This window comes from Pyxicephalus adspersus, chromosome 1 (genome assembly GCF_032062135.1).
Source record: "Pyxicephalus adspersus chromosome 1, UCB_Pads_2.0, whole genome shotgun sequence".
Classification (NCBI taxonomy): domain Eukaryota; kingdom Metazoa; phylum Chordata; class Amphibia; order Anura; family Pyxicephalidae; genus Pyxicephalus; species Pyxicephalus adspersus.
In genome coordinates this window covers 32730626-32746610 of record NC_092858.1, presented here as the reverse complement: position 1 = coordinate 32746610, position 15985 = coordinate 32730626, and the positions used below count along the sequence as shown (strand labels likewise).

General features: G+C 37.9%; 1 long non-coding RNA gene across 1 annotated transcript; it reads right to left on the bottom strand.

The window, feature by feature from the left end:
* Positions 1-1687: 1687 nt before the first annotated feature.
* LOC140344897 (uncharacterized) lies at positions 1688-15040 on the bottom strand. The gene is made up of 3 exons (XR_011923709.1): positions 14455-15040; positions 12326-12545; positions 1688-4581 (listed from the first exon to the last, which is right to left on the bottom strand). It is a non-coding gene; the product is annotated as an uncharacterized lncRNA (long non-coding RNA).
* Positions 15041-15985: the final 945 nt, after the last annotated feature.

Here is a 15985-nt window from a genome sequence, read left to right as displayed (position 1 = left end):
TTACTTAGACATTGATGCATGAATCCATTAAAACACAGGAACTTTGAGTTATTTAGATGTGTCTGGGAGTAGACTCATGCCAAGTTACCTTTCCACCAAACAGTTCCCTATCTTCCCCCACTCTGCTCACATTCCATCAGGGATAACCAGTAAGCCATCAGTGTCACCAATGAAAACAAACTGCTGGCTATCCGGTAGGCCAACCAGGGTTCCCTGGGATATTTCCAGATACTAACATACTTAAAATGAAATAATCCTAGGCAATTTGAGAAAATATAGACCATTTGCTTGGGAGAAGTAGATATAAGGAAACCAGATAATTTATAACTGTTTCTGGTAGTTAGTCTATCTGTTACGTTTAGAGCTGGGTCTTCCTCAAGTCATAGGGGCAATTTGTCAATATGTTTATATAGGATTTATATAGAGTAATATATTGGTGCTATACAAATCCTGTTTAATATTAATAAAGGGTGGTTTTTCCTGTTGGTATAATGTGTGTTATTCTTAAAACAAAGTAAATTGAACAAAGTTTTATATATTATAAAGAAAGGGTATTTGGTGTCTGTCTGTAAAACTGTGGTAGGAACATTAGTGCCTGTTGGCTACAGGTGTAGATGAGAAAAATGTAGCATTTCTTTAGATGTTTCTAAAGAAAAAATTGCTGCTGTATAAATTAGATAATGTTGCAACACTTTTTTTTCAACAACTTTTTTGTGATTATTTCTGTGAATAATAAAATTGGTTGAGTTGTTGAAGGCAACATTTTTTATACTTTTTTTTATTTCTTATACATTTTTTAATATTAGCAGAATAAAACAAAGTCTGAGGACAGTCAAATCACACCTGCCTCCTAAACGGTGGCTCAGAGGTAAGTGCTCTGGCCTTTGTAGCACTAGGTCCCAGCCAGGACACTATCTGCGAGGAGTTTGCAGGTTTTCCTCGTGTCTGTGTGGGTTTCCTCCTACTTTCCAAAAAAATGCATTGGCTTCCCCCTAAAATTGACCTTAGACTGTGTTAGAGACGTATGACTGAGGCATGGACATTAGATTGTGAGCCCCTTTGAGCGACAGCTAGTGACATGACTATGGACTTTGTACAGCGCTGCATAATATGATGGCACTATATAAATACTGTGTAATAATAATAATACCCTCCTAAATAAAGCACTCTGGCCACTGCCTAGAGGCACCACCATCTTCGTTCCTCTTCTTCCGACTTCTGCCTACGTCGAGATCGGGCATGCGCAGAGGGAGTAGCCAGAAGCCCCCTGGGATGCGTGATGTACAGTATGTATCTCAAAAGGCCATGGCAATAAAGACAGAAGGAAATAGACTGTACCCTTTTTTTTTAAATCCCCTCCCAAGATAGAAGGTAATTTTTACCTTACATAAAAGATTTGTCTACCCTTTTATGTTATGTAAAAATCCTGGTGATAGGTCTGCTTTAATCAGAAAGGATTTTTCTTTCCCTGCTGCATAAGGGTTTTTGCCTTCCTTTTGATCAACCCTGCATACATTGTTCTGTCTGAAATATTTTGTTTTTCTATTATGTTTTTTTATTACCCTAGGTGGTTGAAATTGATGAACCTTTTTCTTTTTTTTACAAATCAAATTTTTATTAAAGGTTTTTACTTTTTTAAACAGTACAATAACAGTAACAATAAAACGGTACAATAAAATAAAAAAATAATAAAACAGATACAAAAGAAAACATGTTAAACAAAATGTAAGAAAGAAAAAAAAAAAAGGTAACAACCAAAAGAGGTTCACAGTCGGAAACATTATATATCAAATAATTAATTTGAGTTTCACATAAAAGTAAGAATATGTTTTTAAGAAATATAGGGTGTGTTATAGGAGTTCATTTGATGAACCTTTTTCAACATTGCTAACAATGTAGCTAAATTTGCACAGCCAACAATTGTTTTGTGTATCTAGCTGGCCTTAAGCTGCGTACACACGGCAAATTTTTCTCGCCCGATAATCGGTATCGGCCAATTATCGGGCGAAAATCTGCCGTGTGTACAGTCGGTCGTCGTCCATCGTCCGACGACCGTCCTGGCGGATCCATGGACGATGGACGACGACCGATCCTAATGAAAGGGAAGGGGAGAGCGCGCAGCAGGGTGCCGCTCCGTCGCTCCCCCCCTCCCCTCTCCATAGAGCATGAACGGTGCTGTATGTACAGCATCGTTCATGCATCGTGCAGTCTTTTCTCGTTGGAAAGGATCGTGAAAGATCCTTTCCAACGAGAAAAATTGCAGGTGTGTACGCAGCTTTAGATCTTGTATCTCTGGACCAATGTGCTAGCACCTTGTCTCTTTCCCTATTTAAAGTAAATCTATCATAAGAGAATTGTGGGAGATGCCATCATTATCTTTCTTCTGAAACTGATAGCTGACTGGGATACAGAACCTTCAGAGTCAGGAACAATTACACAAAACTGTGTTTGAAACCTTTCTGTGAACTTTCTTGAATGCCATTACCTCAATTTACTGGAATGGAAGGGTCAGCGTACCTAGGCAACTTGTATTTTAAGAAGAAGAGGTCTATAATGGCTGTCTCCATGTGTGTCTCAAGAATAATTTTAAAATGTCTGTAAACTGAGCTTTTCTTGTTATATATTATCACCTCATAGATTTTCCACTCAGTTCTGGGAAAATTCACTGTTTACATGAACAAGCACAAACTCTGCAGGTGAATGAACTGCCTCCCCCACCTGAGTTAACAAAGACTGAGGATATCCTGTAGCAAAACATTTCTGGTTACCATGGTAATTCCACATTCCTGAGTTGTGAGATATTCTTGGCAGTGTGGGAATATTTAGAGGAAATCTTTATTCAGAGAAATATGAAGGCATCCATTGATGACCTTTTCAGGTGAAAATGCTAATTGCCTGACTATCATCCTGATTAAATTGTTTCACTGGCTCAGAACAAATTCTCACATTGGGCCCGATTTATTAGAGCTGGAAAGGAGATTTCAAGGCTGCAGAGGACACATTTTCATCAGTGAAGCTGGGTGATCCAGCAAAAGTGGAATGGATCTGGTCCAGGATTGAAAACATTTGCTAACAAATAGCAAATTACTTTTAAGAAATCCATTCTCGGTTTGCTGGATCACCCTGCTTAATTGATGAAAGTGTATCCTTTCCAGCCTTGGACAGCTTTAATGAATCAGGCCCATTAGGAGGTGCTGCAATTTTGTTCCGGATCGGTGACTCAAAGGGCCGATTTATTAGAGCTCTCTATGACCAGAGAAGATAGACAATGAACCTGGGTGATTCAGAAAAACTGGAATGGATTAAAAACATTTCCCAAAAATAGCAAATCATTTTTAAAGAAATCAATTCCAGGTTTGCTGGAACTTTCAGGTTCTCATATGACAATCTATCTTCTCCAGTCTTGGAGAGTTTTAATAAATCAGACCCAGTGTATTTCAGTTTATCATAGGATTAGTATGACTACAAGACAACTAGCTTACATACAGAGCTGAAATACGCAAATGTTTACCAGCCAAAAGATTTGTAATTTTCTTCAGCCAATTGTATGATTTACATAGCATAGCTTCACTACCTGTCTTTAAATTATGAATAAATCCTATGTGTTCTGAATCTACATTGGAGACTCAGTTTCTCATTATTTAAATTTAAAGTGGATCTCTAATTTAAAAATAAAAATTTGCATGCGGGTAGTTTGTTTATTGCAGGGACAATACATTGCAATAATACATACTTATCTGCCTGTTTGCAATCTTTTATGCAAAGTACACTTTTGAATGTGCTGGGAACTTCCTTCTGGCCTAGCCAATCAAGATGACCAAAGACTCGAACTTGGAAGAGGACAGAGTGAAGATGGTGGTACCTGTAATAAAGTGGGGAGTGTACCTAAAAAATTGGGAACAGGCAGATAAGTGTATTTTATTGCAAAAGCGACACCCCCTATCTGCCTGCTTGCACTTTTTTAAATTTTTAAAGTTTAGTTCTGCTTTAAAATATTTACCAATGTGCAATGTGTTCTAATATCCCAGAGAAGGATATACATATGTACAGAAAGTACATAATTAAATAGTAAATACATTTGTGCTGTAATCAAGAGAATCTAGAACTCAAATAATCTTTAGAATCCAGCACTTCCAGGGGTGTCAGATTTCTGGCTGTTGCTTGATGGGGTACTGTGTATCGTGATGGACTGTCTTTTAAAAAAGTAGCATATTGTTTTCAGTATTTCTACAGCCACTTCCTGCCTACATTCTTCTCAGTGATAGCTGTGTGGCACTTCCAGGGTACATTTCCTGATGGTGATAACAATGCCCCATGCCTGAATAGTGTTAGGATGATCACCTCTATAGGAAGCTAAACTGACGTGTAAGAGCATAATTAGGATACAGGGACAGAGCGCTGCTCCCCTATGAATGACATGATCACCAGGCAATTGTTTACTTCAGTGTTGACTGCTGCATGCTCTCATCTCTTCTTGTAAAACACAGCAATGACTTGGGGATTGGAGGATAAAAAAAAAAATGGCTTGGCGGAGGTCACAGGCTTCCGACACCCCCTCAAATGTTGATGGAGGATTTAGCACTGAAAGACAACGAAGGTGGGAGACATAGGTCACCAGAGAGACCAGTACACACCTTCTTTTGCAAGTTTTAATGAATATTGCAGATTTAAATACTGTAGATTGAAAATGACCTTTTAAACATGTTGAAAACTATATGAGAGTTTAGCCTTCATGCTTACATAAACTTTAAAAAGCAGAAACAACAAACAATGTTCAAAAAAGTAATAAATGTGTTTAACGTTTATAAAACTGTGATCATCCTAAGAAATATGGTCATTGTAGTGGTGTTTTTTTTCAAAATTTCAGCCTTTGTGGTGCATAAAGTTGGAAGACAGTATCAATGTACACCGCCTTCTTCTCTGCAATGAAGATTGGCAAACACAAAGTCATTTGCCATGGATATAATCAGTTTATCTACACATCTCAGTTGGAAATAGAACAAAGAGTATTTAGTATCTAAAACATTCCCTCTGGTACATTTTAACAAAATACTGAGCTTTTCTGTCTGGCTTCTTGCTCTTCCTTTCAGCTAAGTCATCAAGGTTGTTCTTTTAGTTGCCAACAAACACTGGTCTCCACATACAAAGGAAGTAATATTATTCAGTGTCTAGATAGGTATAGCATTACCTATTCCTAAACAAAATACAAACCGTATAAGGTGATAAAAATAAAAAATACATTTTGTGGTTGCTGTAATGTTGGTTCAAAAAAGTTCCTTCTCTGACAACCCATGTCAGACTAGTTGTGTGTGTAAAATATTTGGCTACTACTGTATTGGAGTGCCATTTAAGATGAATGACATCACAAAAACACTGCATTGTACTATCATGTCATCAGAGCATAAGTGTGAATAGATGATGTATATTTGTCATAATGCTATAGAATGTCCACAAGAACGTTTTGGTGGTCCGTGGCTCTGGCCAGTGCGCCCTGCAGCGGGGTCCTTCTTCTGACCCTGCTAATCATGTCCCCTGTATGGATACATTTAGCCCTTTCTCCCATCGCAGGCTCAGACTTACTTGCTAAAGCAGCAAGCAGGTCTGAACCTGCGATGGGAGAGTGGGTGGGTTCTGGCATTATGATGTCACTCTAGAAGTTTCTTCCCCTTTGAGTTACACATGGCTCCCCACACGTTGGCACCCAGGATTCCGTGGGGTTAGTGGTCCATGAGGTCCGAAACGTTAGCGACCACCGGTATAGAAAATAACTACAGAAGTATTTTCATATTACAGTAAACTCATAGACATATATCGGTGTACATAATTTTAAAATGTACTGTAAACAAAATCCACTATGAGCACAGCTATAATAAATTAGTATTAGTGGTGCTCATACATGAAGCAAGACCAAGAGCTTGGACTTCATTCAACCATACTGAGAAAAATATGTGTCTGCTATTGGTGACTTAAAGTGGAACTTTTTTTTAAAAAAACAATTGTAATTTACCTATACCAATGGCAAGCTCTCCATCGACAAACTGAGCCTAGTGAGTCCCGTGCCATCTTTCGTCCAGTTTTTTTTTTTTACGTCACCGTTCTCACACTGTGCAGGTGTGAGATCGGGTGACATGTCTTCCTGAAAATGTAAAAAGTGCAGATCCCACTGCCCATGTGTGAGATTGAGCACTTTTTTTACAGTCTAGGAAAGCCCCTGATGATGCTTGTCTGATCTCGAAGCAGCCCACAGGCTCCTGGGATATGTGACATGTGATGTGATATGCTTCCCGTAGCAAAAAAGACAGCAGGGGAGGGTTCTTCTTCAAAAAAATGTGAAAAAAAAATTAGATCGATCATTTTATGAAGTCATAAGGTCATAAATGGAAGCTTGTGTGTTCTCCTACTATGAACTTTCTTTCAGCCAAATATCTTACTCTTCACTATAAAATACTGAACCAGATAGATTAAAGTTTGGCAGGTAAGAAGAGTTAAAGTACTTTAGGTTTAGATTAGGTTTAGTGACAATTTTCCTTTGAAGGAAACAGATTATGTCATAGCATGATAATTGGCACAGCATCCACAAGTAGCATCAGCCATTTGAATACCGTATAAGAGCAAAAGTAATGTCAGTGGATTCTGCTCTCTGGTCATTAACTCCTCCAACCTAATTTCATAAACATCCTAATTATAAAGAAAAACTTCAAGCCACAATTATGTTTTCCTCTTGAATCAAGTAGGGAACATTGAAAACACTGTCAATGTTATTTTTGCGACATATATCCCATTGAGGGGGCTTTCTTTTCTTTCCTGTTCTGTAAACACAGCACACAGTGGGAGGAAGTCTTTCCAAAGTGAGGGGAAGTCCCCACATAGACGGTTTTTACCAGAACCAGTGTATATGCTGGAAGGTTTTTCATCTATTGTTCTGGTGATAACTCAAAGGGACAGTGGTCACCAGGTTAAATAGGAAAGTAAATGTTCCTAATGTGGGCAAAGACATCAATTAAAACCTATCCTGAGATTCTAACCCATTATAATTATTCTATACAAAACCCAAAAAAAAGGGTTTAGCTAAACTCACGATACAAAAAGGTTTCCATGCCTTTTTTGTTCAATGTTGGTAAAGTGATGTTTAATTATTGCATAGTGATAGTATACCCATACAAGGTATGGTGAGAAAAGACTAAAGAATTAAAAAGCTCTCCAACATAATCAGTGAGTAATACAGTAAAACAACCTGTATGGCTACACTGTTGGGTTGCACGTCCTTGGTCATTGAAGCCATGATTTCCATACACTGTATTGACCAGTGACATACGTTTGATTGACAATGATTTTCCGAAATACATGTAAATGCATATTTGCCATCACAATCTATATCAATGTAATGGATTTAGAGTTTTATAGTAGAATGTATGTTCTGCTTCTTTGATTAAGGACTAGTGCACATGGACAGATCAGCTGTCAAATTTCTACTGATTGATCAGATCACTTTTCTGATTGGTAATCAATCAGTTAGAAGTCCCAAAACACTGCATACTTGTACAAGATTGTGCCCTTCTGAATTTATTTTTCCAGGGTAGAAAAAAACGGAATTCTGATCAGATATACTGTACTTGATCGTTCTTACTTATGATACAACTAATTGTTGTATACATGCTTGTTTTGTGTAGGGGATTTGTTTATGTTTCATTTATGATTTTCAAGTTGTATTTTGATGGAGCTTTATATAAATTTTTCTAAAATAAAGAATGTTAAAAAAAAATAAAGTCTGCCCATGTACTAGCCCATGGATCTGGAAGTTTTTTTAAGATGTGTAAGTGCTGGGGTGTGTCAGTCATCCTCACTGAGGCATCAACTTGAGTGTAATTTGTTTACTTTACTAATCATACCAAATAAATAGAACTTGCAGAGATGTGCTGCTCATTGAATGGCTGATTGAGAATGGTGTGGTTTACTTAAGTGTGTCATTAGTTATGTGACTTTCCTAGTGTTTTTTAAGTCAGTGTCAACAATGGATTTAGAAACTATTACTTTGGTTACACCAGATTCACATAACTGTCCAGGCAGCTACATAAAGGTTATCATATTATGGTGACATTGGCTTTTCAAAAGTAGCTCTGTAAGTATGGAGTGGTAAGCTATATATACAGTATTAAGCTGCATAAACATGTGTAATTATTGTCGTTGGTAACAATCTTTCACAATCCTTTCCAACGACTAAGGACTGCACGATGCATGAGCGAGTGCTGTACATACAGCACTGTTTGCTCAATGGAGAGGATCGTTGCTCGTTGCATTAGGATCGTTCATCGTTCGTTGATCTGCCTGGATGGTCGTTTGGACGATGGACGACGGGCACTGTACACAAGCCATATTTTAGTCCGATATCGTCCCTGAGCTGATAATGCTCTCTTTCTCTTCCAATGTAGACAAATACTTAATGTAAACTATTTTCTAAAATATTATGTTAACACATATCAGTTAATAGGGCTCCCCCTTATGCAGAGTCCCTTCTTTACATGTTTAACCCCTCCTCCCCCCAGACCTCTGGTAGCACAGACCTGCTAGTGTACCTTCTAACTGTTGTAAATGGGGCAATAAGTTATTCTACTATTGTCTTCCTGTGCTGGACAAATAACACAATCTAATGCAAAGGAAGGCAGAGGAAGCCAGTGGTTGAAGATCTCCTCTTCTAGCTCTGTGTACGACTGTAATGTGTTACAGTGTCCGTATGTACAGAACTTTATTTGTTATTGTTTTCATATACGTTATTATCTTCATAGTCACGAGTGTGCTTACTGTTTAGTACTTATAATACTAACCTTTCCCGGGCTCTGGCTTCATAAATTGTTTCTTGAATATGCATCGCTGTCAGTAATTGCCCAACATATGTTGATTCAGATGTGGCTGATAATCCTTAAATTTATGTAACCCTGTGATCTGATAAGATGTGTTTTATGCACAATTTGTTATGGTTTAGTTGATTGATGTAGCAGAATCAACATATACAATGCATTTGTATTATTGGCATTTTTTTGTCTGAAGAATGGATTTTGTTCCATGAAACGTGTCAGAAAACAAACAACACTGCTATAGCTGTTCCAATAGGTTTAGCTGTTTGAGGGACAGCTAGTGACAGGACTATGGACTTTGTAATATGCTGGTACTGTATAAAAACTGGATAATTATTATTAATAACAAAAAATATTTATATAGTGCCAACATTTTACTCAGTGCTGTACATTAAATTGTGTTTTCAAATGACAGACAAATACAGACAGTGACACAGGAGGAAGAGAGGACCCTGGCCAGAAAAGCTTACAATGAAAGAGGTGGCTAATAATAATACTCCACATTGCATGTTTTTGTTTAGTAAATGTTTTCTATTTACAATTTTAATTGGTGTTTTTAAATAAAAGTTAATTGTTTTCTTAAAGCGTGATGACTATATTGATGGATAAAACATTCACCTGTCAGATGAGATAACACCCCTACTTTAATTTATGATGCTTTTTCATATTTGATTGTTTTCTAAAGGAATTTTGACAATTTAAACATATTTAGACGTGGCCTGTTCTTGAATCCAAGCTCCATATATTAATTTACAACAGTGAGCTGCCAGATAATGTTCATGTGGAGGGTCCCTTCAGGCCTTCAGGTATTGATCAGTCTCAATCAGATCTGTGCAACCTCTGTTCCTACACCACTGTCCGGTGTGCATATTGTGTGTGCCATGTACATGCTGGGTATGCTATTCATACTGTCTACTCTCTGGTGTTTGTGCTGAATGTGCTCTATCTTGTGTGGTGTGTATTCTTTATAGTATGTCCTGTGTGCCATTTATGCTCTGTTGGGTGTTTTTTGTGGTGTGTATGTAGTGTACATTCTATACTATAACAGGCCCACCTACTCTAAACTTCTACAAAGTGCAACTCAATGTCAGTGAGTCAGTGGATTCTAGTGATAGAACAAGATACAATCTTATTCCTATTAAATAAAAAGGAATGCATGCATTTTGCAACACTTTTATTTTACTTTACAAGTAATAAGGTTTGCAAGCACCACATTTATTATATAATGTATATATGTTTTAATGTGAAAATGTAATTTATTGTTTTTAAAATATCAAACTCAAAATCAAAATGGCAATAAAATAGATGTTTACAGACCACTGAGAAACAATCACAAAAGACAGACAAGATAGCCAAAAGTTATTCAAGCCACAGAAAGCCTGGTGATTACTTTAGATCACCTCTTGCACACTTCCTCCCTTTCCAGTGTCTGAAAATAGCAAGACACGCATAGAAATAATAGAGAGTTACAAAGGTATCTCTTTTAAGGTTAGTGTACATATGTGTCCAAGATACATGTGAGTTACATTTTCTATGCAATCACTGTATGGAAGAACTAAAGTTATCATAATTTAAATGTAAACTGATCTTACCAGTTTTTAAAGGACATGCCATTAGACAAACTGCCAAAAGATAATTGGTGACAGTGACCTATTTTGGGACACACAAGTGCTACATGAAGACACTTCAGAGAAATAACTATCCAGCCTTAATAGAAAAGAAATAAGCCTTTCGGCAAATGTGTCTTACTGTGATGCATGGTAAAGCATTATCTACCACTGTTCCTTATCTATCGATGTACCCCTCTTTAGTGCAGCAGATACAATACTTAAGGTGCCCATACACTGGTTGATGGGTGCATGACCATTATAAATGATCAAAATCTCCCAGATATCTTACTTTTACATGATTACTCCAATGCACCTTTTGACCATTCCTTTTTTTTTTGTTCTATCAACGCTAACCCCTGCTTTTTCTGGTTACCAGTAGCTAGGAGTACTCCTTCTACTTATTTATATTAATGGTGGTCAGAGTTGTAGGTGAAGCAAAAAACAAGAATTCCTAATCAAAGGGCTATTTTGATCAAACATGGCCAGCTCTAGCACTCACTGCTGCCCGTATCCATTCTCTTTGGGGCTGCCTTGGGTAGAAGTTATAGATATTCTCTCCCCAAGGCTGTAACAACAACCTCATAGTTAGTCTGAACATATCCTTTAGGGTGATTAAATCATTTATAAGAACATTACAGAAAGAGGCACATGATGTTTATGCATCCTATTGCCTTCTTATGTCCATGGCCACTAATTCACCTTAACTGGCCCTTACACTTATTATTTTCCAGGATCCAGTCCTGCAGAGCTCCTATCACTTTAGATATTGCATTCTTCTTCTTCTCTATAGCTGGGAGTTTTCTCCCCACCCCAAATATACACTGATAATAACCTGCCCTTTGTCACTTGGCCGGTGTCAGAACTCTTTCAAGGTGTGTTTCATTTATGGAGTGTGCAAATAACCAAAGCCAACTACCATTCTACTATAAGCTCTGTGTGTGTCACTTTTTTTCTAATTTAGTGCTGACTGATGCAACACTAATGCTAGGCAGTCACTATGCAATTTCCTAAAATTGATTGATTCGTCACTGATTCAATGTTATTGTAGAATTGATTGTCTACTTGTTAAAATGGTTGCATGGGGTATGGATATCTTGATAATCTTGAAAAATAGGGGATGGGGGTGTTTACAATCAGTCTTCTATTCATATTCATATAGCCTGTAGCTTATTTTCTTTTAGCAGTCACTGATAGTGGATGTTCTGGCTGACTATAATCCATAATTGACACTTATAATCAAGTCTGCAAAAACACCAGTTGTAAAAAAATGTACTTTTTGATTAAAGTTTGCCTAATCTGAATGAAAAAAATTAATAATAGAAGGATAACAAACAAAAACATTGTCACAAACCTTATTAAGCTGGTAAAGCAGAATATATGGTTCATATGTAGTTTAGTTGTGTGTTAAAACTCAGCACCAATGGTTATGAATTATATACTGATAGATAATACACTCTGACTCTTCTCTTTGCACCTTTGCAATGCTGCTCCCTCTTCTCAGTTTTCTGCTTTATTTTTAGGCTGTATGGATCACTGCATGTGTATTACTGGCTTTCATGTGATCCTTGGCTGCAGCATTGCTTTCATCCGGTTCCACCATACTTTAGAACTAGAGGAAGTCACCCAGAAAGTAAGCTTGGCAGAGACACAGTAGCCCCACTTTGTGTTTTTTCACATTCCACAAATCTGGTGTTACACAGACACACAGCAGGACATGGCACAGCGTAAGAATAAACCTCTAGTTTTAATTAAATACCAGATTTAGGAGGGAACAAGCAGGACTACACATTTTGGCTATTTGTACATTTGCCTTCCCCATATAGGAACAACTACTAAAAAACCTTCAAAACCTTGTATACACACCTTTTTCAGGTTTTCCTGGATATATCTGAAGACATGTTCTCTTCATCCTCTATATTTTATGGTGGTGGGCAAATTCTAAATTCTGCAGAAATGGCACCACATCTTCACTCTTTGCAGGATTTGTGAGTACAGGGCAAGAGCAGAACCTTTACTGAGGAAATTAGTTGAATGATCCTGGGTGCCATTCATCCTGGAAGGCAGAGGAGCCGCATCGGTAAATCTGCAATGGGATAGATCAGGTAAGTATAGCTGCCTGAGCTGCTTTTTTATTTGAAACATTTGCTAGGGATGGAAACTTTGAAAACTGTCCATGATGGGGTTTGACTTTAAAATTGTATAATATAGTGTTCAAAGTTTAAAAATGTGAGTAATGTAACATTCTGTTTTAAGAATGTATTACACAAGTGTGAACAGAGGAGGACTGGGAACCTCTGGCCTGGTAGGCCAACACAATTGATCAGCCCTTTCAATGTTGTAAAATATTTTAATGGGCGAAAAATCACCATGGTGCTGCAAAAATTAGTGGGTATGATGAAAGTTGAGGTTTCTAAAGGACATAATGTGTTCTGACATACTTTTTTACATCTTCCAGCATCATTTGCTTTTGTGCTTCTGCATGACTGCTAAAAGCTACAGCAAGTCCATGCTGGAAGATTTCCCTCTGCCATATGTTGAGATGGCTAGTCTGATTGGACAGCGGATAGCTTTATAATGTCTGAATGGGGATGTACCTCCACTCATTGCCACCTGTCCATTATATCCTCCTAGTACTGGCCCAGGGGACCCCCCTGCCTAGTACTTCCATGTGGCTTAGGATTCTATCTAGCTCCAAGTGATAGCAATAAATGTACAGCACCAATACTGGTATGTGGGAGCAAGGGGAGAGGAAACATGTTACCCACACCTAGGGAAAAGTCCTAGATAATTCTCTTTATCACGGGTGTCTTTCTATTTTGGTAAGGAAGTGGTATTTAACTATATATGTTGCTTTGCCTTTATGGATAAAGTACTGATTTACTTTAAGCCTGTCTAACCATAACCTGTCTGGTTAATCTTATAGGTCCCACATCCTACTCCATAGAAGTTATGGTTTCCATATTCGTTCCAATGATGATAGCTGACATGCCTAAAACATACCAACATACCTGAACAATTTGTAATGATGGCTCCTAAATATTAGGCTGTATCTGTGCTGAAAGCTTGATTGTACTGCTGTACCAAACACATAATGGAATCATTTGTATGGCTCTGTCTGATATTCTAAAATGAGGCATATACACCTAGTTTTATCATTTTGATGTGATGACTCATAAATACCTACTGTTTAAAGACAGAAAGTGCTTAACATGTAAAAATGAAGATTCACATCCCTAGCATATGAAACAAATTTCCACTAAAGTCTGCAGGAAAAGTGATTACTAGAATGGGATAGGCTTAATTAAATGCACATTTCAAACAAATAGGTACTTAACAAAATAGATATTGTACAAATAATATCAGTTTTAAAAATAAATAAATAAAGTTTCATAGTGCAAGTCTGTTCCTGTTCCAGGTTTTTTTTCTGTTTATGTAAGTGTATCATACACATGTGAGGTTACTTTTCCACCCCTGGAGAGAGAACCGCAACACAACCACGAGTGCAATGGCAATAGTGCAAACACATTAACCCGTAGTGCTGTTTGGCGCTCCTGGGCACAAAGCTGCAGTTTGCTATGTGCCTGCGAGTGGCTAACAATGTGGTTTTCCAATGCAGGTATATTTCACACCTGTGTAAGCCTTACTGTGTGAAGATTCTCAATATTGTATTACAATTGTGTCTTTTTTTTTGCTTTGCCTGTACTGGCTTTCAAAGTATCCAGTGATAATTAAAATTTTAGCTATTGCCACAACGGTTGCTCTTTATGTGTTTGCCTACAGTTATCTGGAAACCCCCTTTAAAGTGAACCTGTACTTGATTTAAAACTTTGAAAAGTAAATGTTCTGCACATTTTTTTGTAAAACTCTGCCAAGTGAAATTTTGCTATCCATTGATACTGCCTTGGTAGCAATAGGTCACAATAAAATGCCATTGTTATTGAATTAAAACATTTAAAAAGCATGAGCTGCAAGAGAATAGGGTTTATACTTACCTATCATGCTGTTTGCAAGACAATAGTTTCTTTATTTTTGACATACTTCCAGTTCCAGGTGTGCTGAATATTTGTTTTCTCTTCTGTGTGCTGAGGTTCCTACCACTGGCCTATAATCCATTTGAACGCGCTAGTGATGGAACCACAGCGTGTTTAGGGGACCAGGCATCTGCGTACCCTAAAAGTGTTGATTGTAAAGTTACTTCAGATTGCCTTTTCTCTTGAGCAGACTACAAATCTTAAACAGACCACAAAGGATCAACATAAAGACAAGAGAGCTAGAGTTTTTAGAAGGGTGTAAGCAATGGTGATCACCATACATCTTCCATTACCTTCCTGTAAATACTTTACATTGAGAATATCTTCGCTGCCTGTTGAAATTGAAAAGATGTGTTAGTGTTGGGGTCAAGAATACAAAGTCTCCAGTACTATCTGCAACATGCACAAAATTCAGAAACTCCTGCAGAAGGAGGCAGGTGTTAAAGTGTCACTGCGGAGTCAATGTAAGCCAAGTGGTTGGTGACAGGGTCACTTGAAGATAACATACTAACAGCCTATCCAGTACAACAGTGCAAGAGTCGAGAGCTAAGTGCAGTACTCATAAAAAACAATCAACTCAAAATCCTGTATACTGTGTCTTTTATCAAACTGAATTCTGATTGGTGTTTAAAGGCTACTGCACCTTGTCAAGCTGGAGTGCAAACATTTCTACAGAGGTAGAAGTTGAAACTCCTAGATATGCATTTGCAGGTCTGAATTCTGGGTTTCTGGGGTTCATCTACTAGGAGAATACATGCTGCTAAAGTGAATTATACTCCTGCAAGAGAAAATGTATATAGCTAAGAAAATAGGATGAAGCTCTGCTGACTTTGGCCATCCAATCATGTAAAAAAAAACAAAAAAAAAAGTTTTTTGTTTTTAGATATTCTTGCACAGTATTGGGATATTCTTTGCAAAGTGGATTTTCACCACATTTACTAAATTAGGCGAATGACTAGGTGAATGATTGGGTGAATGATCACTTACAAGGTAACAATTCACCTTGGTAAGTGTACAGCCTAAAGCTTGCAATTATTGTCCTTGGAAAGGATCTTTCACAATCCTTTCCAACAACTAAGCACTCCACAATGCATGAACGAGTGCTACATACAGCACCGTTCTGCTCTATGGAGAGGGGAGGGGGAGAACAACGGTGCAACACCCCGCAGCGCGCTCTCCGCCTTCACTTGCATTACGATCGTTCTTTGTTCGTGGATCCTCCAGGACATTCATTCGGACAATGAACGACGCACACTGTACACACTTCAGATTCTCGTCCGAAATCGGCCTGAGACGATTATCGGGCGAGAACCATTGGAAGTCTGTACGTAGCCTAAATTCCCCTAGTAAATCAATCCCTCTAAGTTTAAATACAGCATCGGTGGCTCAGTGGTTAGCGCTGTTGCCTTTGCAGCGCTAGGTCCCAGGTTTGAATCTTAGCGTTTGGAGTTTGCGTGTTCCCGTGTGGGTTTCCTTCCACATTCCAGAAACA